The sequence below is a fragment of the Hyperolius riggenbachi genome, chromosome 11 (genome assembly GCF_040937935.1).
Source record: "Hyperolius riggenbachi isolate aHypRig1 chromosome 11, aHypRig1.pri, whole genome shotgun sequence".
NCBI lineage: Eukaryota > Metazoa > Chordata > Amphibia > Anura > Hyperoliidae > Hyperolius > Hyperolius riggenbachi.
The window spans coordinates 82,615,339-82,641,896 of NC_090656.1; positions in this window are offsets into that span (position 1 = coordinate 82,615,339).

Consider the following 26,558-nt stretch of genomic DNA (forward strand, 5'->3'; position numbering starts at 1 on the left):
GACACCAGAAAATAAACGCAATGGGCAACATGTCAGTACAAAATAAATGCAATGCGGGCAACATGTCAGTATAAAATAAATGCAATGCGGGCAACATGTCAGTACAAAATAAACGCAATGCGGGCAAACATATCAGTACAAAATAAACGCAATGCGGGCAAACATGTCAGTACAAAATAAACGCAATGCGGGCAACATGTCAGTACAAAATAAACGCAATGCGGGAAAACATTTCACCAGAAAATTAACGCAATGCGGGCAAACATTTCACCAGAAAATTAACGCAATGCGGGCAAACATTTCACCAGAAAATAAACGCAATGCGTGCAAACATTTTACCAGAAAATAAACACAATGCGGGCAAACATGTCAGTACAAAATAAACGCAATGCGGGCAAACATGTCAGCACAAACAAACGCAATGCGGCCAACATGTCAGTACAAAATAAACACAATGCGGGCAACATGTCAGTACAAAATAAACGCAATGCAGGCAAACATTTCACCAGAAAATGAACGCAATGCGGGCAAACATTTCACCAGAAAAGAAACGCAATGTGGGCAAACATTTCACCTGGAAAAGAAACGCAATGCGGGCAAACATTTCACCAGAAAAGAAACGCAATGCGGGCAAACATTTCACCTGGGAAAAAAAACGCAATGAGGGCAAACATTTCACCTGGAAAAGAAACGCAATGCGGGCAAACATTTCACCAGAAAAGAAACGCAATGCGGGCAAACATTTCACCTGGGAAAAAAAACGCAATGAGGGCAAACATTTCACCTGAAAAAGAAACGCAATGCGGGCAAACATTTCACCTGGAAAAAAAAAACACAATGCGGGCAAACATTTCACCTGGAAAAGAAAGCATTTACTCACCTGGCAGAAGCCTCCGGCCTCTGGCGCGCTGCTCCCGGGACCATCTTGCTGCTGATCTTCTCTCCCGCGCTGACAGGGCTACGGCAAGATGGCCCCCGAAGCCCTGTACTGGAGACACAAATAGTCTCCAGTACAGGGCTCCGGCAGCCATCTTGCCGTAGCCCTGCTCGCCTGCCGGTGTCGGAACACCGGAAGACAGTTAGGCCGGAGCGGGGCTGCGGGCAATGAACTGGCACGGCGTCTATAGACGCCACTGCCAGTTCATGAGTATAGAGTGCCCAGAGTCCCGAGGCCGGGATGCCCCGCTGCTGAAAGCGGGACGTTTCCCGGGACCTCATGCTGCCTGGGACAGCGGACCCCGAATCCGGGACGTGTCCCGGTCAATCCGGGACGTCTGGTCACTCTACTCTAGGCAAAGCTAACTAAGGTAAGCACAGAGGTATGTCTATGCTGCATGGTCCGTTCCCCTCCACATTTTCCATGGTCTGATATTCAGACAAGAACAGGGCAAGCGTTTCATAGAGGAAAAGGGGCAATTGTCCAGGGCCTCCCGACCTCTGCAGGGGCCCCCGTGCTGCTGGATCCATCCAAGTTGTCTTCACCCACTGCTCCCCAGGGCTCCCTCATGTTTAGCAGCATTGATCTCTCACCTGTCCCAGAGAGTGTCGGCTGCACTGTCTGTGCACTCTTAACCATGCTGACTGCCTCTTCTCTATCCAGAGCATGTTTACACATAACACGCACTGAAGAAGGAAGAGGCAGATAGCATGGCTGGTGCAGCCGCCAACCTCTGGGATAGGTGAGGGATTAATGCTGCTACACATGAGAAGACCCTGGGAGCAGTGGGGTAATGACCATAGGGAGGGAGGGTTAGCAGCCCCCTCCCCCCCCCCGCTTAACATTGCCCCTTAAACCGGCCCTGGACAAGTAGAGGCAGGCTTGCCTGCAATGTTCCCTTCTATCACCCTCCCATTCTCTCTTCTTCCTCGCCCCATTCTTACATGTAAAGGAGGCCTTGCTCTAGCTGAACAGCACAGCAATAGATCATTTTAAAGAACTTTTTGCCATGTTTTCAGAGGGCAATATAAAAACTTGGCGGATGAGCTTTTTGTCCCATATCACATACTGTATACTCACAACTGCTGCTAAAGATTATGATTGCTGTGAAGAAGCAGCCTGTCACGTCACCACAGCCGAAGTCCTGGAGCCTCAGTTCCTCCCTGCAACAGCCGATCCTCTCTCCAGAAGCCTACCACGGTCCTCCGCTGCCCATCCACGATCCTCCACGACCCTCTGCAATCTCCACCCGCATACTTTCAGGGAGTTCATTACCCCTAACTGATCCCGCCATATTTCTGGAAAAGAAGAGAACAAACCACATTACAGAAAGCATTTAAAACTTAAGTTCTCATTCATTCCTCCAGACAGTGTGTTGAGCCTGGAGCCTTGAAAGTATGCGGGTAGAGCTATAACTGTAAGTACATTTATGTAGAGATTTTATTGCAAGCAAATGTATGCAGAGTGAATACAGTGATAAGTGATTATATAATTGCAGCTATAATTGCAAGTAAATGTATGTAGAGTGAATATTGTGATAAGTGAGTATATCAAGATTGATTTATTGGATTGCATATGTTTACATTTTCTCAGATGTCGATTTGTGGGGTAGAGACTAAATGTGTAATTCAGTCCCTGAGGTAACTATTTATTTATTTTTTTTATTGCACCTTTTTTTTTTATCATACAAAAAAAATGTGGGTACCTTGGGGATGAGTGTGGGAGGGAATGAGTTAATTTTAAATGTAAAAAAAAAGTCTTTAATGAAAAAAAAATGCTTGTAAATGTAATTTTAATATTTGACCACAAGATGTCCTCAGTAAAAAAAAATGTAGGCGTCCTGTAAGCGTACAATGCACTCTTACAGGAAGTGAAGGGTGGATGGGAAACTTTTTTTTTTCCAGAATGATCATTGCTACGGGGACTTAAAACAATGAATGAACTGTTGTAATGATCGGCTGAGCTGGCTGCACAGGCAGACAGCTGTTTGACCATTCCTTGACTCTGTGGGGTGCAGGTCTCTGGATAAGAGACCTGTCTCTGCTTTGCAAACTTCAGACCTGCTCTGCTGAGGAATTTGCATATACTGATTATGCAAATTGCCTTGTCGCCTCCCTTGAAGGCTTGCAGCATAAATACCATGTGATCCCACAATCCTTTGCTGGTCATCATGGTTTGTTACTGTTGAAACACTCCTGGAGTGTCAGCCTTGCTATTGTTTGCTAAAGATTATCTTAGAGTATTCCTGGGGACTGCATTAGGCATCCCTCTAGTACAGTCAGGTTGTATTATTTGTATTGCCTGTTCTGTCTTCTGTTTGTCCTTGCAATTGCACTGTCGCCAGCGGTTGGCGATGGTGAATCGTTTGCTCCAGAACCTGGATCACACTTGCTCTGGTGGAAAGAGCAGTGGATCCTGCTAAGCTCTGTTTCTGTACTTGGATCACACTTGCTCTGGCGGAAAGAGCAGTGGAGCCTACTAAGCTCTGTTTCTGTACTTGGATCACACTTGCTCTGGCGGAAAGAGCAGTGGATCCTGCTAAGCTCTGTTTCTGTACTTGGATCACACTTGCTCTGGCGGAAAGAGCAGTGGATCCTGCTAAGCTCTGTTTCTGTACTTGGATCAGACTTGATCTGGCGGAAAGAGCAGTGGATCCTGCTAGCCTGTTTCTGTACTTGGATCACACTTGCTCTGGTGGAAAAGAGCAGTGGATCCTGCTAACTCTGTTTCCCTACTTGGTTCACACTCGCCCTGGCGGAAAGAGCAGTGGATCCTTCCTGTCCTATCCCTGAACCTAGATCGCACTCGCTCTGGCGGAAGAGCAGTGGATCTTATCTGACCTATTCCTGTTTCTGTTCGTTTGTCTGTCTGGATCGCACTCGCTCTAGCGGTAGCAGCGGTGGTTCCTTTGGAACTCTGTCTGGGAGAGTAGGCCAGAGCTGCGGTTGCTGCTGGCTGCTCCTTCTCTCTGTCTTGTCTGATGCGAACGCTTGCTGTAGGCTCGGTGGGGTAACCGTTAAGCAAGTGTGCGCGTTCTCTGTTTCGTGTTTGTGTGGCGTTGGTTAGTTAGGGTGGCGTGCTTGTCTCTGTTGCGCTTATTAGGTGGAGACCGCACCGTAAACGCGTTCGCTGTTGCGAATGAGTGCGGTGTTCGCGTTTAGCTAGCGTTTGTTATTTTACTTATCTTCTCATTGTTGTTTGCTGTGCCTTTGCTACTCTCGTGCTCTGTCTTGCTCGGTCTTGTGTCACTTCTGGCAATCGCCTCTCTCACGATTGCGTTCCTACTTTGTTTCTGCTGTTGTGTGTTCACCGTCGCGGGTTGGCGACTGGATTGGTGCACACACATACATTCTGTCCCTGTGCTCGTTCTCATTGGCAATCGCATCTCTTGCGATTGCGTTCTCACTTAGTTTCCACTGTTGTGTGTTCACCGTCGCAGGTTGGCGACGAGATTGGTGGACATACATACATTCCTTCTCTGTGCTTATTCAGTCTTAATTCCAAACTGACAAAAGACAAGCAAAAGAAACACCCGGCCACCGGGAGCCCGATCTGGTGTGATACCTTCTTAATTAAGACTAAGTAAAAGTATCTAAAACAATTATACTCACAAAGGTGGGTTGCTCCAAAGAGGCAACCACTCATATGCGCAGGTGGAGAAGTACCGTCCCCACTCGGCCTTTTTCGTAGATTCTTTCGGTCGCAACTCCAAAATGAAACAATATTTGCGACTCTCAAAAAGAGAGAACGACAAATTCCTACTGGGTAGGATATATTAAATGGATTTGGATGGTTGGAGGCGCCCAAATGTGAAAATAAAATAATAAATACTTCTTCACAATGAATGAAGAATATGGAGAAAAGATTATTAGTTGTTTCTGACTAATAAATTTAGCTTGGTCAGATTAGGTAAAAAATATAATTTCATCTATTGATTGCGAACAGCACTGTGACAACGCGTTTCTCGGCGTAAGCCGCTTCCTCAGGTCAAATAAGTGCCTTATGAAATAAAACATAAAATGGCGCTCAGAACATGTACAGCTGTAAAACAATACATAAAAGTCTATAGGACAACAACATAAAATTCATAAAAAACATGTCGATATATAAAAAACATGTCGATATATAAAATATCGACATATCGACATGTTTTTTATGAATTTTATGTTGTTGTCCTATAGACTTTTATGTATTGTTTTACAGCTGTACATGTTCTGAGCGCCATTTTATGTTTTATTTCATAAGGCACTTATTTGACCTGAGGAAGCGGCTTACGCCGAGAAACGCGTTGTCACAGTGCTGTTCGCAATCAATAAATGAAATTATATTTTTTACCTAATCTGACCAAGCTAAATTTATTAGTCAGAAACAACTAATAATCTTTTCTCCATATTCTTCATTCATTGTGAAGAAGTATTTATTATTTTATTTTCACATTTGGGCGCCTCCAACCATCCAAATCCATTTTATTCAGTCTTGTGTCGCTGTTAGCAATCGCCATCTCTTGCGATTGCTTTCCCACCTGATCATCGCGGTTGTGTGTTCATCGTCGCTGGATGGCGACTAAATTGGTGGACACACATACACCCTGTCGCTGTGCTCTCTCTCTTTAAGGGCTATCTTGCCCTGCATTGCTTCCCCTCGTACAATTCCTATCTGGCATCCGTGGCTGTGCAGAGGATCTGTTCCTCTGCACTCCACAGCTCCATCTGCTGGCAGGAATTCCCCTCTACAGGTGCATTGCACCTTTTGCTGGGTTCTCTCAGATTATACGCTTGTGGAGGATTTCCGCAGTGTCAGCGTGCATCCTGTGCGCTGACCACAGAAAGAATTCCACAATCGTTACAGTATGACCAGCCAAACCGAAATTCCCAGTGTAGAGGGAATTTCCGATTTGTACGTTTTTGTCGAATTTGGTTCTTATATCTTTAATAGAGATGGGCCGAACGGTTCGCCGGCGAACGGTTCCCGGCGAACTTCGGTGGTTCGCGTTCGCCTCCCGCAGGCGAACGTTTCCGGAAGTTCGGTTCGCCCCACAATGCACTATGAGGGTCAACTTTGACCCTCTACATCACAGTCAGCAGGCCCAGTGTAGCCAATTAGGCTACACTAGCCCCTGGAGCCCCACCCCCCTTATATAAGGCAGGCAGCGGCGGCCATTACGGCCACTCGTGTGCCTGCATTAGAGAGAGTAGGGCGAGCTGCTGTCTGTCTCTCATAGGGAAAGATTAGTTAGGCTTAGCTTTTCCTGGCTGCATACCTGTTCAGTGATCCTGCCACTGCATACCTGTTCTGTGAACCCACCCACCACTGCATACCTGTTCAGTGATCCTGCCACTGCATTCCTGTTCTGTGAACCCACCCACCACTGCATACCTGTTCAGTGATCCTGCCACTGCATACCTGTTCTGTGAACCCACCACTGCATACCTGTTCTGTGATCCTGCCACTGCATACCTGTTCTGTGAACCCACCCACCACTGCATACCTGTTCAGTGATCCTGCCACTGCATACCTGTTCTGTGAACCCACCACTGCATACCTGTTCTGTGAACCCACCACTGCATACCTGTTCTGTTCAGTGGACCCGCCACTGCATACCTGTTCTGTTCAGTGGACCCGCCACTGTATACCTGTTTAGTGAACCCGCCACTGCATACCTGTTCTGTGATCCTGCCACTGCATACCTGTTCTGTGAACCCACCCACCACTGCATACCTGTTCAGTGATCCTGCCACTGCATACCTGTTCTGTGAACCCACCACTGCATACCTGTTCTGTGAACCCACCACTGCATACCTGTTCTGTTCAGTGGACCCGCCACTGCATACCTGTTCTGTTCAGTGGACCCGCCACTGTATACCTGTTTAGTGAACCCGCCACTGCATACCTGTTCTGTGATCCTGCCACTGCATACCTGTTCTGTGAACCCACCCACCACTGCATACCTGTTCAGTGATCCTGCCACTGCATACCTGTTCTGTGAACCCACCCACCACTGCATACCTGTTCAGTGATCCTGCCACTGCATACCTGTTCTGTGAACCCACCACTGCATACCTGTTCTGTGAACCCACCACTGCATACCTGTTCTGTGAACCCGCCACTGCATACCTGTTCTGTTCAGTGGACCCGCCACTGCATACCTGTTCTGTTCAGTGAACAGTTTGGTGTGTCAGTGTGAAGCAGTACCTTAATTACACTACCTGATTGATGTATACACATGCAAGATGTTTTAAAGCACTTTAGGCCTGTCATTTAGCATTCAATATGATTTCTGTCCTTAAAACGCTGCTTTGCGTCAAATCCAGATTTTTCCTGGGGACTTTTGGCATCTATCCCACTCCGCCATGCCCCCCTCCAGGTGTTAGACCCCTTGAAACATCTTTTCCATCACTTTTGTGGCCAGCATAATTATTTTTTTTTTTCAAAGTTCGCGTCCCCATTGAAGTCTATTGCGGTTCGCGAACTTTAACGCGAACCGAACCTTCCGCGGAAGTTCGCGAACCCGGTTCGCGAACCTAAAATCGGAGGTTCGGCCCAACTCTAATCTTTAAGAGCTTCAAGAGACTAGACTCTGAAACCAAGGAAGACTTCCTTGCTGAATGTGTGAGATTTTTGCTGAATCCTACCTTTCAAATTACTGACCCGTCCACGTCAGCTCTCCAATTCGCTTATACGCTATTGCAAGGACATCTGTTTGTGTGGGCTTATGAGGTATTGAAAAGCAATTCCTGGGAGGATAATCTTTATCAGTTTCTTACATTGATTTTTTTCCCACTGGTTTGAGCTGCCTTGCTTACCACCCATGCTTGATGAGTATGTATCTGCTAATCAGTCAGCTGTTCTATCCCTTTCATGCAAAACCATGCAGTGTGATAATAAATGCAATAACAGCTCCCTGGTATCTAGACAGCAGCCACTTGTAGCAGCTAAAACAAAACAAAGACAATCTAGGAAAACTTCCCAGTGGAAAAATCCGTTGCCTATAGCAACTACAAATAAATAAATTATTCCTGTAAAGTCTGAAATGTGCAAAACACTTGAAGGTGGCAAACTCAGAGAGACCTCTCAGTATCAGGTTTTGTTGCCCCAGGCTAAAGCATATGTGGAGCCTATGATAGGCCGAATTATTTGGTATATTAAAGGTGTAAGAAAGTCTATGCATGTTTTTTGATCCCAACCCGTATGAATGTTTCTTTGATACAGGGTTGTTTGAGCCTCCATTCGCTCCGTGGGAGGTCGGGGCATTGGTTGAGGAGTTTGAGTTTGATTGGAAAGCGTTTTGCGACTTCTACATCGCAGAAAGCGAAGAGACTCTTAACGCTTGTAAAAATTCTGTGTACGCCTTGATTGATTCTGGTGAGTGTGACGAGTGTTTGGTGGATCCGGTGATGTGTGTGTGGCAGACGATTTTGGATGAATTGCACACACACCAATAAATTGATTTCAATAAAGAGACATCGCTATCGTATGGTTGTTCCGGCCTTTCTGGGGTAAAGCATGTGAGTCTAGACACTGTGCGATCTGAAATGAATGGGTGTACCACTGTGGTTGATTCCTGTGTGAATCCTGAAAGATTCTCTCCTGTTTGTGTGGAGTTTGAATCTATGCGATCTAATGCCTGTTTCCCAGATGTTCCTGCAGATTGTGATCAACACGAATGTGTCCGTTTTGTCAAGGATATGTGGGATCCCTTGTCAATTAAAAACAGATCTTTTCCTCTCAGTAATTCTTTCAGACCTTCCATCTATGATCCTGCTTTGGGGAAAGTTCCTAAACTATGCAGCATCAAAAGTAATATTAATATGTCTAATAAAGTTTCTCCTGTTGTTGTCGCAACTTCTTCTGCAGATGAATCTTTGTCTCACCCTGTTCACACCTGTAAAGGCCCGTTGCCTAATGACAGTTGCTCCAGTGTTTCTGTCCTGAATGCCTTGCAGTCTGACCCACAGATTGCGGAGGTTTGCGCTATGGAAGCGTCAGTTTCACAACCTAAAGCGATCTTGGATTCGCAAATTTTGCGTTCTGACTCCTTGGATTCGACATTGTTAGCCGAATCTAAGAGTGAGACAGCGCTTTGGTTTTGCGAATTTGATATTGGGGAATTTTTGCCTTGTCCAGAGAGGATCTCTGTGAGCCTGCCCTGTACCATGAATAAAGACATGATGTCCATTCACACTGACATTTGTGAGCCCCTTTCTTGCTCAGCAGATAGTACTGACACTCCACCCTGTACTCTGGATGAGTCAATATTGCCTTGCATAAAATCTCCTGCAGTGACCCTGGAGGCTCGTCTAGGTATTGCTACCATTCTCACCTGTTTTTCTGCCATTTTGGAATTGCAGTCTAGTTTGACTGTTATGCAGAATTCTGTGTGCAGTGAGATTAGAGTTAGGGAGTCCGTATGTGTTCCAGTAAATATTCCTGTGCATCCTTGAAGATAAAATTCAGTCTCAGCGGATTGTAGAACCATCCCTGGGACATTTGCTCTGTCCGCAAAATGTATTTGCTGTTGTGCCCTGTAACATGGATAGTTCAGAATCCTTGATTTCTTTGTCAGAAAACTTGGGAAATAACGCTCCTGAGCTTTTGTTTGATGTTCTGGAGGTCTCCGAGTTGCTCCCAAAGGGTGCAGAACTTTTAGCAGGTGCCTCCTGTCTCGCAGGGCCATCTGAAGTATTGCTCACTTCAGTAGGCATCGCTGCTATATTGACTACTTTTTCAGATCTTGGGGAGCTTCAGTCATGCGTAGTCAATGATGAGTGTTGGTTGGATACCAGTACAGTCACGGAAATTTCTAAGTCAGGGTCCAAGTCTTCTAATGAAAGTCCAGTGCTTGTGACCACTACTCGTGATGATTCTCTGCCCGGTTTTGGTTTTAATCTTGTCGGGATTGTCTCTGAGGTTGGCAGTTCCTCGACATGTCCTGAGGTTTCTCTTGTGCTAGTGTACCCCGATGTGCTTTGTGACCCAGAAAGCCCAAGTGTGTCTCTGTTGCCAGCATGCTCAAATGCTTCCTCGGTGGAGACATGTTCTGATATTGCCTGCTTGCCCGCATGCCCAGAAGTGGTCCCTGAAAGCCCTGATCTCGACGCTTGTCCTGTGTAACGAAAAATCCGCAACGCCGGATGGATTGCGGAAATATGGTCGCATCCAGTCCGGCAAGCGGATCTTCCAACGCGGGATGCGCAAACCCGTCCGAGCACTCTGCTCCAAACTCACCAGCATGCTGCTCACCAGGGCTCTGCCATCTTGCAAATAGGGGGTGCGCGCGCACGCTAGACACGCCTTTATACGCCTGCTCTGATTGGTTGCTGGGCTGCCTGGGGTGGAGACTTCTCTCCCAGGCAGTATATAAGGAAGTGCTTTTCAGTCACACTTCGTCTGTGTTTGCGATACCCTGTGGCAGCACTCAGACCTAGTCAGCCTTGTCTCTGGTATTGTGTTATATATTGGTTTATCGCCAATATATACACATATTATACTGTTTGATTTATCGTGTATGATTCTGTGCCTGTCTTGACTACTCTTCTGCTTCCTGATTCTGTACTTCGCCAGTCCGTACCGTTATCGACTAATGGCCTGGTTTCCGACTATTCTCTTGTCTGAAGGATTGAAGGATTGGCCACAACCATCTGGGCTTAAAGCACTGCAGAGGTTCTTGGGATTCGCAAACTATTATAGGAAGTTTATCAGGGGTTTCTCAGTGATGACTCCACTTACTAATTTGACAAAAAAAGGGGCTGATGCCACTCATTGGTCAGAGGAAGCCTGTACGGCATTTTCCTCTCTGAAAGAAGCATTCTGTTCAGCTCCTATATTACGTCATGTCGATGTTGCTTATCCATTTATAGTAGAGGTGGATGCCTCGGAGGTTGGAGTGGGAGCAGTATTGTCTCAACGTTCAGGACTTTAAGGCAAGCTTCATCCCTGTGCTTTTTTTCCCGAAAGTGCTCCCCTGCCCAGAGAAACTATGACGTTGGAAACAGGGAATTATTGGCTATCAGGCTTGCTTTCGAGGAGTGGCGCCACTGGTTGGAGGGGGCAGAGCATTGAATACAATACAATGAAAAAGCCAAGAGACTCACCCCTAGATAGGCTAGATGGGCCTTCTTTTTCTCCCGTTTTAATTTCATAATTACATTTACACTAGGGAGTAAGAACGTCAAAGCAGACGCCCTTTCTCGTTGCTTTGAACCTGAAACTGCTCCACCCCCTTCTCCAGAAAGTATTTTGTCAAAAGAGATCATCCTGGCAGCCACTGAAATAGTTGAAGATCTTGCTAGCCTTCTAAGTCCTTTCCAATTAGAAGCCCCAGAAGGGAAACCAGAAGGGGTTCTATACGTTCCTTGTGTCTTGCGCCCCAAAGTATTACAGTTGTTTCATGGACACAAGAATGCTGGACATCCTGGCATCACCAGAACCCAAGACTTGTTGGGTAGGTCTGTCTGGTGGCCATCATTACAAACAGATTGCAGAGAATTTGTCAAAACCTGTATCGTCTGTGCCAGGAGCAAACCCTCCCGACTAGCTCCAGTCTGAACTTTACAGTCTCTGCCCTCCCCTCAGGAGCTATGGACGCACATTTCCATGGACTTTGTGGGAGAACTGCCAGTTTCCAATGGAAAGACGGTCATTTGGGTAGTCACTGACAGATTCAGTAAGATGGCTCACTTTGTGTCCTTGAGTGGTTTCCCTTCTGCTCAAAAATTAGCAGATCTTTTTATTCAAAATATCTTTAAGTTACACGGCATTTCGGAAAATGTCGTCTCGGACAGAGGGGTTCAGTTTGTCTTGAGATTCTGGTGGGCCTTCTGTAAGGGGATGGGTATGTCGTTGTCTTTTTCATCAGGTTACCATCCGCAGACCAACGGTCAGACGGAGAGGATTAATCAGTCCTTGGAACAGTTCTTAAGATGTTATGTGGCGGACGCTCAACACCAGTGGGCGGAGTTTCTGCCATTCGCTGAGTTCGCACATAACAATCTTAGGAATGAGTCCTCTGGTTATGTGCCTTTTCAGATAGCCAATGGGAAGTCTCCCAAATGTTCTCCTTCACCAGTGACGGCCTCTCCATTCCCTGTTCTGGAGAAGTGGCAGGAATCCTTCAAGAAGATCTGGGCTAATGTCGGAGAAAATTTGAAAAAGGCTTTTGGCATACAGAAGAGGCAGGCAGATAAGAGACGATCTGCGGAGTGGGAGTTTAAACCAGGGGACAAAGTTTGGGTATCAACTCGTCATATAGCTCTGAGACAGCCGTCCACGAAACTGGGGCCCAGGTATATTGGTCCATATCCAATTTCCGAAAGGGTTAATCGTGTTACTTACAGAGTCAGTTTACCGCATTCTCTAAAGGTGGGGAAAGCCTTTCATGTGTCGCTCTTGAAGCCGGCTGTTCAGGTGGATTCCCTCCTGCCTCACCCTGTCATGGTTTATGGTGAGCCTGAATGGGAGGTTGAGGAGATCTTGGACTCAGTTCAGTATTTGGTGCATTGGAGAGGGTATGGTCTCTAGAGGAAAGATCCTGGGTCAAAGCTGGTGATTTACATGCTGATAATCTTAGGAGATATAGGAGACATAAGCTCCATCCTGACAGGCCAGGTGGGACGTGTCCGGAGTCCACGCCTAGAGGGAGGGGTACTGTAACGAAAAATCCGCAACGTCGGATGGATGGCGGAAATACGGTCGCATCCAGTCCGGCAAGCGGATCTTCCAACGCAGGATGCGGAAATTCGTCCGCATCCGCTGCGCAAACCCGTCCGAGCACTCTGCTCCAAACTCACCAGCATGCTGCTCTCCAGGGCTCTGCCATCTTGCAAATAGGGGGTGCGCGCGCACGCTAGACAAGCCTTTATACTCTTCGAAAGCGAGTCAGCTGACCTGGAGGTCAGCTGACATTTTAGCCTGCTCTGATTGGTTGCTGCCTGGGGTGGAGACTTCTCTCCCAGGCAGTATATAAGGAAGTGCTTTTCAGTCACACTTCGTCTGTGTTTGCGATACCCTGTGGCAGCACTCAGACCTAGTCAGCCTTGTCTCTGGTATTGTGTTATATATTGGTTTATCGCCAATATATACACATATTATACTGTTTGATTTATCGTGTATGATTCTGTGCCTGTCTTGACTACTCTTCTGCTTCCTGATTCTGTACTTCGCCAGCCCGTACCGTTATCGACTATTGGCTTGGTTTCCGACTATTCTCTTGTCTCACGTTTCTGTACTGCTGCTGCCTGATCTGTTGCCGAACCTCATTTTGTCTGACCTTTCTCCCTTCAGTGGAACGTCTCCCACTGTAGGGTTCTATCAGAGGCTTGCCTCTTTGAGACGACCACCATTAGCAAACCCTTGCTGCTAGAGGCCGAGACTCCTCCACTCCGTCCTTTGGAGGATCTCACACATGGGGTTCCCATTCAGAGGTAACCACACCTCTGAGGAATTACGGTGTGGTGGATATTTCCACAGACTTGAATTTACGCTGTATATTATTATTATTGTCGTCTGCTGTTCCAGCTTGCTGGAGGTTGTATCTCTGTGCCCTATAGAGATACTCTATTGTACCAAGCACCCTCTTGCATACGATTGTATCGTGTCACGCTATATTTGCATTATTGGCGATTCTGCAGATCACCATATAATCAGGTATAGCATCTGTTTAATTGGTGATACTGCAGATCACCAATAATCTGAATATCTGTGCTTGCTGACACCAATCGTTACATCCTGGTAATCCTGAATACGGAAATGTCATTGGTTCCATAGGGGTTCTTGGTAGTTCTCCATGTGAGCCTGGTGATCGTTCTGCCCTCTTGGGATCTCTGCGGAGCTTCAAAGTGTTCTGGGAGAGTCTGGGAGAAATATTTACTGGTACCCTGGATGAGATCAACAGTGGCTTCTCTGTGGAAAGGTACACTTCAAATAGGTATTGTGGCAGGTTTGGTTTTTTGGACGGTCCTTGGAAGGTGGTGGGTATGGCTCGGAGGGTGTCGATAGGGTCTTCTCTGGCATTCACAGTTCTGACGGGTGTTACGCTGAGACTTGTAGTACTGATGGGCATGTTTTGGTGGCTTCTGCCTCCGACGAGGTCGATTTCGGGAGGATTGATTCTGGAAGTGGGCCTAGTCGGGCTGTCCCGACCTTCATGAGTCTTCAGTCAGAGTTTTTTGCTAAGGTCAGTTTTGAGAGACGTCTGGGAGCCGTCTCTAGAGGGGAGGGGGGGTACTGTAATGATCCACTCAGCTGGCTGCACAGGCAGACAGCTGTTTGACCATTCCTTGACTCTGTGGGGTGCAGGTCTCTGGATAAGAGACCTGTCTCTGCTTTGCAAGCTTCAGACCTGCTCTGCTGAGGAATTTGCATATACTGAATAAGAAAATTGCCTAGTCGCCTCCCTTGAAGGCTTGCAGCATAAATACCATGTGATCCCACAATCCTTTGCTGGTCATCATGGTTTGTTACTGTTGAAACACTGCTGGAGTGTCAGCCTTGCTATTGTTTGCTAAAGATTATCTTAGAGTATTCCTGGGGACTGCATTAGGCATCCCTCTAGTACAGTCAGGTTGTATTATTTGTATTGCCTGTTCTGTCTTCTGTTTGTCCTTGCGATTGCACTGTCGCCAGCGGTTGGCGATGGTGAATCGTTTGCTCCAGAACCTGGATCACACTTGCTCTGGTGGAAAGAGCAGTGGATCCTGCTAAGCTCTGTTTCTGTACTTGGATCACACTTGCTCTGGCGGAAAGAGCAGTGGATCCTACTAAGCTCTGTTTCTGTACTTGGATCACACTTGCTTGGTGTAAAGAGCAGTGGACCCTACTAAGCTCTGTTTCTGTACTTGGATCACACTTGCTCTGGCGGAAAGAGCAGTGGATCCTGCTAAGCTCTGTTTCTGTACTTGGATCAGACTTGCTCTGGCGGAAAGAGCAGTGGATCCTGCTAGCCTGTTTCTGTACTTGGATCACACTTGCTCTGGTGGAAAAGAGCAGTGGATCCTGCTAACTCTGTTTCCCTACTTGGTTCACACTCGCCCTGGTGGAAAGAGCAGTGGATCCTTCCTGTCCTATCCCTAAACCTAGATCGCACTCGCTCTAGCGGAAGAGCAGTGGATCTTATCTGACCTATTCCTGTTTCTGTTTGTTTGTCTGTCTGGATCACTCTAGCGGTAGCAGCGGTGGTTCCTTTGGAACTCTGTCTGGGAGAGTAGGCCAGAGCTGCGGTTGCTGCTGGCTGCTCCTTCTCTCTGTCTTGTCTGATGCGAACGTTTGCTGTAGGCTCGGTGGGATAACCGTTAAGCAAGCGTTCGCTTTCTCTATTTCGTGTTTGTGTGGCGTTGGTTAGTTAGGGTGGCGTGCTTGTCTCTGTTGCACTTATCGCGCGGAGACCGCGCCGTAAGCGCGTTCGCTGTTGCAAATGAGTGCGGTGTTCGCGTTTAGCTAGCGTTTGTTATTTTCCTTATCTTCTCATTGTTGTTTGCTGTGCCTTTGCTACTCTCGTGCTCTGTCTTGCTCGGTCTTGTGTCACTTCTGGCAATCGCCTCTCTCGCGATTGCGTTTCTACTTTGTTTCTGCTGTTGTGTGTTCACCATCGCGGGTTGGCGACTGGATTGGTGCACACACATACATTCTGTCCCTGTGCTCATTCTCATTGGCAATCGCATCTCTTGCGATTGTGTTCTCACTTGGTTTCCACTGTTGTGTGTTCACCGTCGCAGGTTGGCGACGAGATTGGTGGACATACATACATTCCTTCTCTGTGCTTATTCAGTCTTGTGTCGCTGTTAGCAATCGCCATCTCTTGCGATTGCTTTCCCACCTGATCTTCACGGTTGTGTGTTCATCATCGCTGGATGGCGACTAGATTGGTGGACACACATACACCCTGTCGCTGTGCTCTCTCTCTTTAAGGGCTATCTTGCCCTGCATTACTTCCCCTCGTACAATTCCTATCTGGCATCTGTGGCTGTGCAGAGGATCTGTTCCTCTGCACTCCACAGCTCCATCTGCCGGCAGGAATTCCCCTCTACAGGTGCATTGCACCTTTTGCTGGGTTCTCTCAGATTATACGCTTGTGGAGGATTTCCGCAGTGTCAGCGCGCATCCTGTGCACTGACCACGGAAAGAATTCCACAATCGTTACAACTGTGCTCCAATTCATTGATCTCCAGGCTAACGGACGGCAGCAAGAAGGAGCACCCGTGCATGTGCACGAGTGGCGGGGAGCGTGCAGAGTGGTGATCACGGCGAGGCGTATATCTATGCCCCTGAGACTTGGGTTTTAGGGGCGTAGCTATACTGCCATGGAGGCAGAAAAAGTTAAAACTGAGGTCCCTTTAGCTACCTAATACCTGGGGGCACATCTAGCTACTTATTATTGTGGGTGCTGCTGGCTACCTGCTGTAGTTACCTATGACGGGCAATTGAAATAAGGGATAAGGGAAATAAGTGCCAGCTGCGACAGCCAACAAACTTGCAGTGTAGTTTGGTGAGGGTTTGTAGGTTCATGGAGGGCAAGGTCTAAGGTGCCAGGACATTTATGCCTAGAGGCTCATGTGGGGTAAATCCAGGCCTGTAGACAACCATATGTACAGTGCCCTGAGAAGCACCCCGTAGGTGGTGCATGCCACGAAAATCTCACAACAGATCATTTGCTTATTTTCAGGAACCAGACAAAAACTCAAACCATATTTTCAGAAGCACTAAATGTTCTTTGAAAGCAGCCTGGCAAGCCTCTGTGAATTAGGCCTTGTATGATGTGTGAACAAATATTTGCTCTAAATTGCCTAGAGTTTGGGGAATGCATTGTAGTTACAAATATTTACATACCATACATTGCACTTACACAGGCTATCTCAAAAGAATTCAAGTTTGTTTTACGTTGATTTTCTAAGTTGACGTACCATGTAGAGCAGGAGTAATGGCATTCCACATAGGTGGAACATCAGACAACATATTTGTCTCTGTAAGCCTATCTGGAATCAGAGCTACTGTGGAACGAAGTCACACAACTGCCAGCATAGAGGCCTCCTGAAAGGAGAATGATAAACGTGCTTTTGCAAGTTTGTAGGTACTGGTAGGACGCCAGTGAAAGATTGTGAAACACAATAAATTATACTGCTGTTTTATACACAATGTTCACAGTCCAGTCTGTTTAAAGGCTCGTTTTCATCTGCTATATGTCATAGCAAGATAATAATTATTTCCATAAAGTAATCCCTTGCTTACGGAAATATTCCCACTCACACAAATCTGCACTATATCTCAGATTCCAAGCAATGCCTTAAGGTCCGTACACACGCCAGACTGGAGGCAACGACGAGTCCGTCGTCACCTCCCGCTGGGTGGGCGTTCCAACGACAGTCTGGCGTGTGTACGCACTGTCGGCGGACTGATACGGCTGCCGTATCAGTCCGCCGACAGTGCGTACACACGCCGGACTGTCGTTGGAACGCCCACCCAGCGGGAGGTGACGACGGACCCGTCGTTGCCTCCAGTCCGGCGTGTGTACGGACCTTTAAGCTCTGTACCCGTAAGTAATAATCATCACATGCCCTTTGCTATTTGTCAGGAAAGTATTTACATTAACATAGGTCTAAAGATTAGATTAGATTTAGATTCGATTTTAGATTAGATTTAGGCACTAAAGATTTTGTTGCAAGTCATCTTTTTTTGTAAAAGGGTCACCATAAAAGCTCCCGCAATGTTCCCTGTGTTTCTAGGTTCCACAGCCTAGAGAAAGTACAAGCTAGGCAAAATGACTGTTGATAAAGCCTTGAATACACAGAAGAGGACTGTTGCCTGCAAAATATGGGACTCCATCCCTCGGGTAACAGATTAGGACCGAGTGCTGTAAAGACTAGTAGAGTATCATTTGTTATGGAGGGGTGAGAAGAGATGATGATACCCACCCGGAGAGCATGATAGAGAGGCTGGTGGGTTAAAGAGGAGAATGATGTATTTGGGGTAGGATAAGCGTTGGTGTCACAAAATATCCAGATCTTTAACCTCCCTGGCGGTGCATTTCTGTCTGGATTTATGGGTCTAAAAGCGGTACATTTTTTTTCAAGAATTTTTAGCCTCCACAAGTCATAACTCACCAAAATATAATCAGAATAAAGGCCTGGTAGACATCCTGCACATATATAAAAGAAAGGAACACAAAATTGTTGAAATAATTACATTGACCAATAAACTGAAAAAACAGTGAAATTGTACAAGTAAGGCACCAGATTATTATGCAGTATGTACATATACTGTATATACACCTAATACGTCTCCTGTGTATGGTATATTTTAAGACGGCAACATCACAATCAGGGCAATAGAATCGGGATTTCTTGTGGATTTTTTTCCCTTTCTCATCAGTGTTGCTGCAGCATACAGAACATGTCCTGGTTGGCACATTTTTTGGGGGGAGTGGGAGGAATATACTCCATGAAGTGACGGCCAGTGTGGTGCTCGGGGTTCCCAGTGTAGGAGGCACGGTGCCCAACTCTGGCATCAGCTGAAGTCTGGTATTTGAGGCAGATGCACTCACACATCTTCCAGACGAAGTCAGCATGTGTAAAGGTGGCCATATATCTAACGATTCGGCTGTACGATCAACCACTCAAATCGATCATTTTACAGATTCAAAAAGGGAATCGTCTGTGTTCCAGTATGCCCAATCGATGAAAAGTGGCTGATATCATGTCGAATCGACCAGTTTAATCAATCGAGCAGGATGCAAGATATTAGTCGATCGTATAGGAATTGACTACTGTTCACATGTCATTTGATCAACTCTGATTCAGAGCATGGAAACACAACATCGTTCAGATCAATTAGTGAAGGTGAATCGCATAGGATATCGCCTGTAGTGTGTGGGCCACTAGTTGATCGACTTTCGATCAACCATACTGAAGTCGATTCTTTAATAAAGTCAATCGCTTTGTCGATTGAATCAGAATCGCTAGACGTATGGTTACTGTCCTGTCACTGCGCTGCTTGTGGAGGATGTAGGCATCCCACATACTTTACTCCAGGAGATGGTGAAAGATCTTTTTATAGTATTTCTTTTGCTGCTTCCTTACTGCGGGGTAAAAAGTAACCACCTGGGCGGCTCTGTCCACACCACCCATCATGCAATTGTAGCCCACCACGACTTGAGGCTTTGGAAGGTCTTTACCGCCTCTTGTCCTGGTGGTAACAGTCGAGGTGTCATGGATTGTGCTCAGGAGACAAACATCCTTTTTGTCATTAAACAAACTAGCTGTCTATGCATAGCACAGTATATAGAAATACAATAAAACACCGGACTATCTTGTTACGTAGCAAAAAAATGTATACAATTTATTACAAACATCTCTAATACACCACAGATTGTCCTAATCTATTGCACTCAACCATACAACTCCCTATTGCAAACCCCCCTGGATGACACAAGCCTATTTATCACCAGCGCTGGTTGATCAGGGCCGGGCCGAGGCAGAGGCTGGAGAGGCTCCAGCCTCAGGGCGCAGTGTAGGAGGGGGCGCACAATTCATTCAGTGGTCATTCCCAATTGTGTTTGAAACAGAAAGAAATAAGAAAAGGGGATACAAGACAGTGACTGCAAGCCAGATAACTAGAGATTAAGGTGTTGGGGAGGTTGGGGGCCTTGTGGCACCTATTAGTCTAATAGCAATCAGTGTCTGACGGCTGGGGTGGGAGGGATGGGGGGGGCGCACTTTGGTGTCTCAGCCTTGGGTGCTGAAGGACCTTGTCCCGCCTCTGTGGTTGATAATATACATTTCTATGCAGTTCCTTTTGTGAATTCTAAAAACATTTTCTTAAGCGCTTAGTTTCAAAAATGTTTGCATGCATATGTCCACTAGTCACTCCTTATGGGTTTGCTGGGATTAAGATCGCTCTTAATAGTGATAGTGTCCATAAAAACAAAACAACTTTACCACCATAATGGATTCAGCGGGTATCTCATTCCTATGGAGCCCCTTCATGTATCCTTGTGGCCATTAGCGTTGCTTAGATGTTTCTTGCCAGTCCTTATGGTTTTCTGGGGCAAGGGCAAGCAAGCGGGCATCATCACTTACTTTCTGTAAGCCCTCCAGCTCCACACTGGCTCTACAAATCTCGGTCTCCGTATTGTCTGGATTACCGCTGCTGCTACCACTTTTCCGGTGACACCAATCGCGTATTCACCGCGGCTCTAAGACGCTCCAAAATACCGCTTCTCAGGGCTTCCCCGCTGACATCCTACGGTGGCCTGTAAGGTCCAAACTTAACCAACGCGTTTCACTCGTTTACATGAGTTTTCTCAAAGCATAGACCATCTTTTTGGCTCTTGGCGCCCTCTAGTGAGCTTAAATAGGCTTAGCTCATACATGCTTTGATTCAGTACAGCGCTCTACATCAGCCAGAATTAAAAAGTCTAAGTTCAGACACAGCACAATTCCCTTGTACAGCAAACAAAGTCCACTTTAAGGTCCAAAATGAAAGATCCTCACAACAGTGGTAGGTATCACGCTAACCAGATGCGATGGCTGATTAGTTACAATCAGCATATACAACGTTTTTCAGATGGCACCTCACGATCCCTCAGCCTTCTTCCTATACATGACTCAGACAGAAAAGAGGTACATAGCGTAATACTGCATTCTATACATGAATGTGCGCCTCCACCCGTGCAACTGGTCACCCGTATGCTTGATGTGCTACAACCTCCTCCCAAGTGTGCACACCCGTTTCAGTTGCGGGCTCACCAGATATGATTGCTGACCGTATGACAGACCAGCTTTTTGCGCATATGTAGCTCAATCCTCCTCCTCTGTACAGAAAACAGAGCCTTCTCCCTTAATAAACTCAGAATAGAACTGTAACAATTGAATCTTATGATTGGGAACCTCTACATCTGCCATGTACTGAATCAAAGCATATTCTATCAGGGTGTTAATACTTACCCATTTGTACGGCGATCCACAGAGCCAGATCTACCTGTTATTTATTTATAGTGGTCTGAGAGGAGCGCATATACCACTGTATTTCTAAATTTGTTAGCTCATACATATTCATGTGCATTAGCTCTCTAGCACCATCATGCGCATTTATTGGGCATTGATCTGTAACATTATTTGTTTACAACGCCTCAATGTCCTCACACGCCACACAGTATATAGTCTTTAATTCTTTCAATACTTCATTGTTTATATTCTGTTCTTCCTGAGGTGATTTATCCACTTTCAAAACATGCTACTTTAGCATCATTGTCTATCATACTACTGTAACCATTACATCTTCAGCCTACCTATATCACCAATAGGCCATTGAATTTTATAAAAATTATGGACAAAAGTATTAATAAACTTACTGTGCCGAGGGAGAACCCGGGAGACACCCCTCCCCCCCCCCCCCCCCCCCCAAAAAAAAAGAAAGAAAGGAACGGGGCTAGTCCACTCACGAACAATCCGTTTCGGGCAGACATACGGATCCTGCACATTATTCAAAACAGGAAAGAGGGGAAGAGGCACCACTAATCCCTTCCATCTATAGGAATACTCCCAAATTGAAGTCTGCATTAATGCCATGTGTTGTCATTGTGTTACATTTATAAATCCACATGCATTCCTTCTGGAGCAATATTCTATTGAAATCCCCCCCCCCCCCCCGTCTTGGGCTGATCTTTGAACTATAGATACCTCTAAAATTCTCTCGCCGCCGGTCTCTTCCTCTCTGCCTATACGATGATACACACGCTGCTTCCTGTTAGCCGGAAGCAGCGTGTGTATCATCGTATAGGCGGCAGAGAGGAAGAGACCGGCGGCAAAAGAGCAGCGCTTGGAACGCAGGGAGGTATGTTGTATACAGCGCTCCCTGCGCATTACTCTGCAGTCTGGAGGGGGGAGCACGGAGGGCGGCTCGGGAGAGGAGAGAGAGGGAGAGGTCGGGCTGCCCTCCCCGCGGCTCCGGCTCCCCCCTCCATTATAGCGCCCCCCTCCCAACAGCGCCCCGGGCGGCGGCACGCCCCAAGAAACGGGCCTGGTAGTAGCACACGTTATGTAATCTCTAATTTTATATTCCTTGTTTCCTGAACTATCACAAAAGGAGTCACCTTCCATTACATATCTGCAATATGAACAATTCAAACATTTGAACATCCCCTTTCTTCTAATACTAGACTTTCTTGGATTTTCTAATTCAATTGACATTAACATGTCTTTCAAGTTGCTGCATCTTTTAGCCGTCACATGGGGTCTTTCCCGTACTATAGAAGGTATTTCTTTATCTAGGGCAGTACTGTCCAACTTCGCGGGCATGGAGGGCCGTTTTTTTCCAGACCACATGGTGGAGGGCCGGCAGACCCCCCCCTTTCCAAACAAGCCCCCCCCCCCCCCCACGGGGGAAAAAAATCTAGCAGCAATTTCCCCACGAAATGCAATTAGATTGGGAGCAGATTTACCCACAAAATGCATTCAGATTGGGAGCAGATTTCCAGATTTCCCCATAAAATGCAATCAAATTGGGAGCAGATTTCCCCACAAAATTCAATCAGTTTGGCTGCAGATTTACCCACAAAATGCATTCAGATTGGCTGCAGATTTACCCACAAAACGCATTCAGATTGGGAGCAGATTTACCCACAAAATGCATTCAGATTGGCTGCAGATTTACCCACAAAATGCATTCAGATTGGCTGCAGATTTACCCACAAAATCCCGTCAGATTGGCTGCAGATTTACCCACAAAATGCTGTCAGATTGGCTGCAGATTTACCCACAAAATGCAGTCAGATTGGCTGCAGATTTACCCACAAAATGCATTCAGGATTGGCTGCAGATTTACCCCCAAAATGCATTCAGGATTGGCTGCAGATTTACCCACAAAATGCCATCAGATCGGCTGCTATAATGTAAATTTACAGCCCCCCTCCGTTACCCTCCCCTCGTTCCCCCCTTGCTGCCTCACCTCAGATCGGCGGCAGGCAGGTGATAGCAACCAGCCAGACCAGCGCACGGCAGCCGCGTGGTGAATTTAAATGCAGGAAGTGACATCATCGGTCACGTCCAGCATTTAAAGTCCCCCATGCGGCTGCCATGCGCCGTTGTGGCTGGTTCCTATCTCCTGCTTGCCGCCGACCTAAGGTGAGGCGGCGGCAGCACGGGGGGAATGAGGGGAGGGGAGCAGAGCTGAGGGGGGCTGTAAATTTACATTATAGCAGCCGAGGCATGGAGAAAAGGTTTAAAAGAAAAAAAAAAAGTCCCCTCAGCTCTGGGGACTCGGGGCTAACACTGCCACAGCAGGGGGGGCGCAGCAGAAGGCCTGGCGGGCTGGATGGACAGCACTGCTCTAGAATGTGTCTTGAGCGAGAACTCTGAATATAGTCTTCTTGCTGAAACAGTGGTTCTGTAAAAGTAAGTGAGGGATATGGCAAGAACCTTTCAGATTCTTACAGCGTTCACTGGAAAATGTGTCTGGTCTCCCTGTATACCTCCTCCCTCATATGGGTGATATTGGGACAACAGAAAAGTTTTGACAATTCACAGACTGCTTATTCAATGCATCTGACATTTACACATGGAGTCAGTTTTACAACCCCAACAAGCCAGGTAATAAAAAAATGAATAATGGCTTTAATTCAAAATTAAGCAGAGAAACTTAACAGACTGAGGGCCATATGCAATTCACTTTTTCACCTAAGTTTTCTCCTAGGTGATATTTTCACAACTTGTAATAAAATACCTTTTACACCACCAGCAAGCAAACAAATGCTCAAAATATTTTTGACAGTACTTTTTCACTTAGAGTACAAATCAGCGCAGATCTACAAATACAGTGATATATAATAAACAGTCTGTAAAACTTCACCATGGTGGTATACAGGCCTCCTAGATTCTTGTAGTCACCCTCACCCAAAGGAATAAAAGGGGCTTACCAGCTCCAAAAAACCCAGGTAAGGTGAGTATTCATCCTAAAGGACACCCGAGGTGAAAATAAACTAATGAAATAAACAATTGTATCTATCATCCTCCTCCTAAAAATGACTTTTGAAGATATTCCTTATTTTATATTTAAATCTACTTTTTAAGTTTTTAATGTTTTATTGTTTTTGCTCAATAACACATTTATTGAAGTATGCCAGAGCTAACATCTATGAACTATTGACCCTTTTTATCTCTTTCCTGCTCTCGGAAGCCATTTTCTGCTAGGAAGTGTTTTATAGTTGTAATTTCTTATCAGTGAGGTCACACTGTAGTCTGACCCAGTCTTCACTCAGACAGGAACTGCCACTTACATACCTGATGTTTAACTCTTTCAGGCAGAGAAAGACAAAAAGGAACACAGCATAGGTATATGTGTGTTAGACACTGTACATACACATGTCTATCTCATCATGTCACATGTCACCTCGGGTATCCTTTAAGATGTTCTCTGCAAGAGACTCACTTTGTGTCCCACTAAACAGTTTCATTAAACAATGTTTTGCAGTAACATGGAGGAGTTCTTCCAGAGATTACCCTATTTCCCTGAAAATAAGACCTACCCGGAAATAAGCCCTAGCTGAAATTTTGAGCATGTTTGAAATATAAGCCCTACCCCGAAAATAAGCCCTAGCAGTAGTTAAAGATGAGGAAATGGTGGCCAGCAAGCGGGGACACTGCGGTGCATTGCTGGTCAGGCTCCTGTCCTGTCACACCAGCACATAGCAAGGTTGTCAGCTGTGTGCAGGGTATACAGGGCAGGTATCTGACTAACCCATACTGGGGGCAACTGTACCTAGCTACCAATACTGGGGGCACCTATACCTGGCTACCTACCTATACTGAGGGTGTTTTGGGGCGGTTCGGGTGCTGTGTGATCATTACAGAACCAACGATGCTGATGAGCAGGAATGTATTGAGTCATAATTACTTTTCTGCTGGGGAGAGCAGATATGTGCAGGCAAATAGCGGTGCTGTGGGAAGTGAGATGGATCTGCTGTATTATAATTTATTTATGGCCAGATTGGAGGAAAGTTTCCTCTCAGCCTGTGAAGTCAAACCATGGGCCTGTTTTCAGTTTATAGAAAATATTCTGCTAATCTACTAATCTGCTAATCACAGGAAGAATTATTTTACTAATCACAGGAAGAATTAAGCAGATTCCACAATCCGAACTTCTCAGAATGCCAGAATAACATACACAACATAGTTAGCCCTGAACTTTTCTGGACACCCTGCATACCACAGGTGGTATTGTCTCCTCCTAAGCTTAAAGCAAAACTGAAACGAAAAAAAACCCCTGATGATATGAGTTGTATGTGTATAACGGACAATGAAGAGAGCATTAGCAGCAAAGAAAAGAGTCTAATTTTTAATTTTAGTTATATAATTTTGTAAAGCATTGCAACATACTGTCACAGTTGCCGTTTTAAAACCACACTCTGACTTTTAAGCTATAAAACAAAGTAGAAATAATGACCCTTTGAACCTTCCTGCAGTAAAACATAGTGCTTTGGGTTGAAAAAAGACATACGTCCATCGAGTTTAAACCTTATCTCAATCTGACTCCCACTGTTTTTTGGCTGTTTAAGTGCTTCGGGTGAGTCGATTAGCTCAGGGAAGCTCTTTTACATAGGTAACAACTGAAGTTTTTAACTCTTCCTATACTGTAAAACAATATTAGACTCTTTTCTTTGCTATTAATGTTCTATTTATTAGCTGTACTATACACAAAATTCATCATTATCTCATAAGTTTACTTTCGCTTCAGGTTTGCTTTAAAGAGAATCTGTACTGTAAAATTCTTGCCATAAAAAGCATACCATTCTATTCATTATGTTCTCCTGGGCCCCTCTGTGCTGTTTCTGCCACTCCCTGCTGCAATCCTGGCTTGTAATTGCCATTTTTATGCAGTGTTTACAAACATAAGACATAGCAAGGGATGGGCTGAGAGTAGCTCAGTGTGTGAGTCATACAGAGTGTGCAGGGGGCCTGGAGAGGGTGTGTATAGCTTTTATCCAATTACAAGCAGCACAGCACATTCCAGCCTGACTGCCTCAGCCCGACAGAGCTGACAGAGGGGAGAAGATTAGATCATATAACAGAGATAACACAGCCACTGTGCAACTAGGAAAGGCTGCAGTAAGACAGAGCACATTAGAACAGCTATAGGAACATTTAGGATAAAAGAAATAAGGCTAAAATTTTGTTACAGATTCTCTTTAAAAAGTATGTACTGCTGCAGGGAGTGCACTGGAATGATGCCAATTCTTACGCCAATTATGTATCCGGTGTTGCGCAATTAGTGCAAAATGTGCTACCTAGGTAACGCCCATGCGATGTGCAAAAAAAATATTTTGAGATTACATCTCTCAGTGACACTTGCTCGCACTTGGGGCTTGCGTACATAGATCCTCATATTTTTCTTCTGACATGCTTTAGTGGAGCACATTGGCTGAATTGTAACTGTTACATTTCAATTTTGAATGGCATACTGTGTTTACATCTGCAGTTGTGTTTGCATTTGACATGATTTGCACTGTGTTTTTCTAAATGCAAGCTCTCCTATTTTTTTGCTTTTGAAGTACTTTGCATGGAATTCACTGGGTGGCTATAACCAAACACTATCCAAATTCAAATCAAACACTTTTCTATTCACATGTAAATGAATGTAG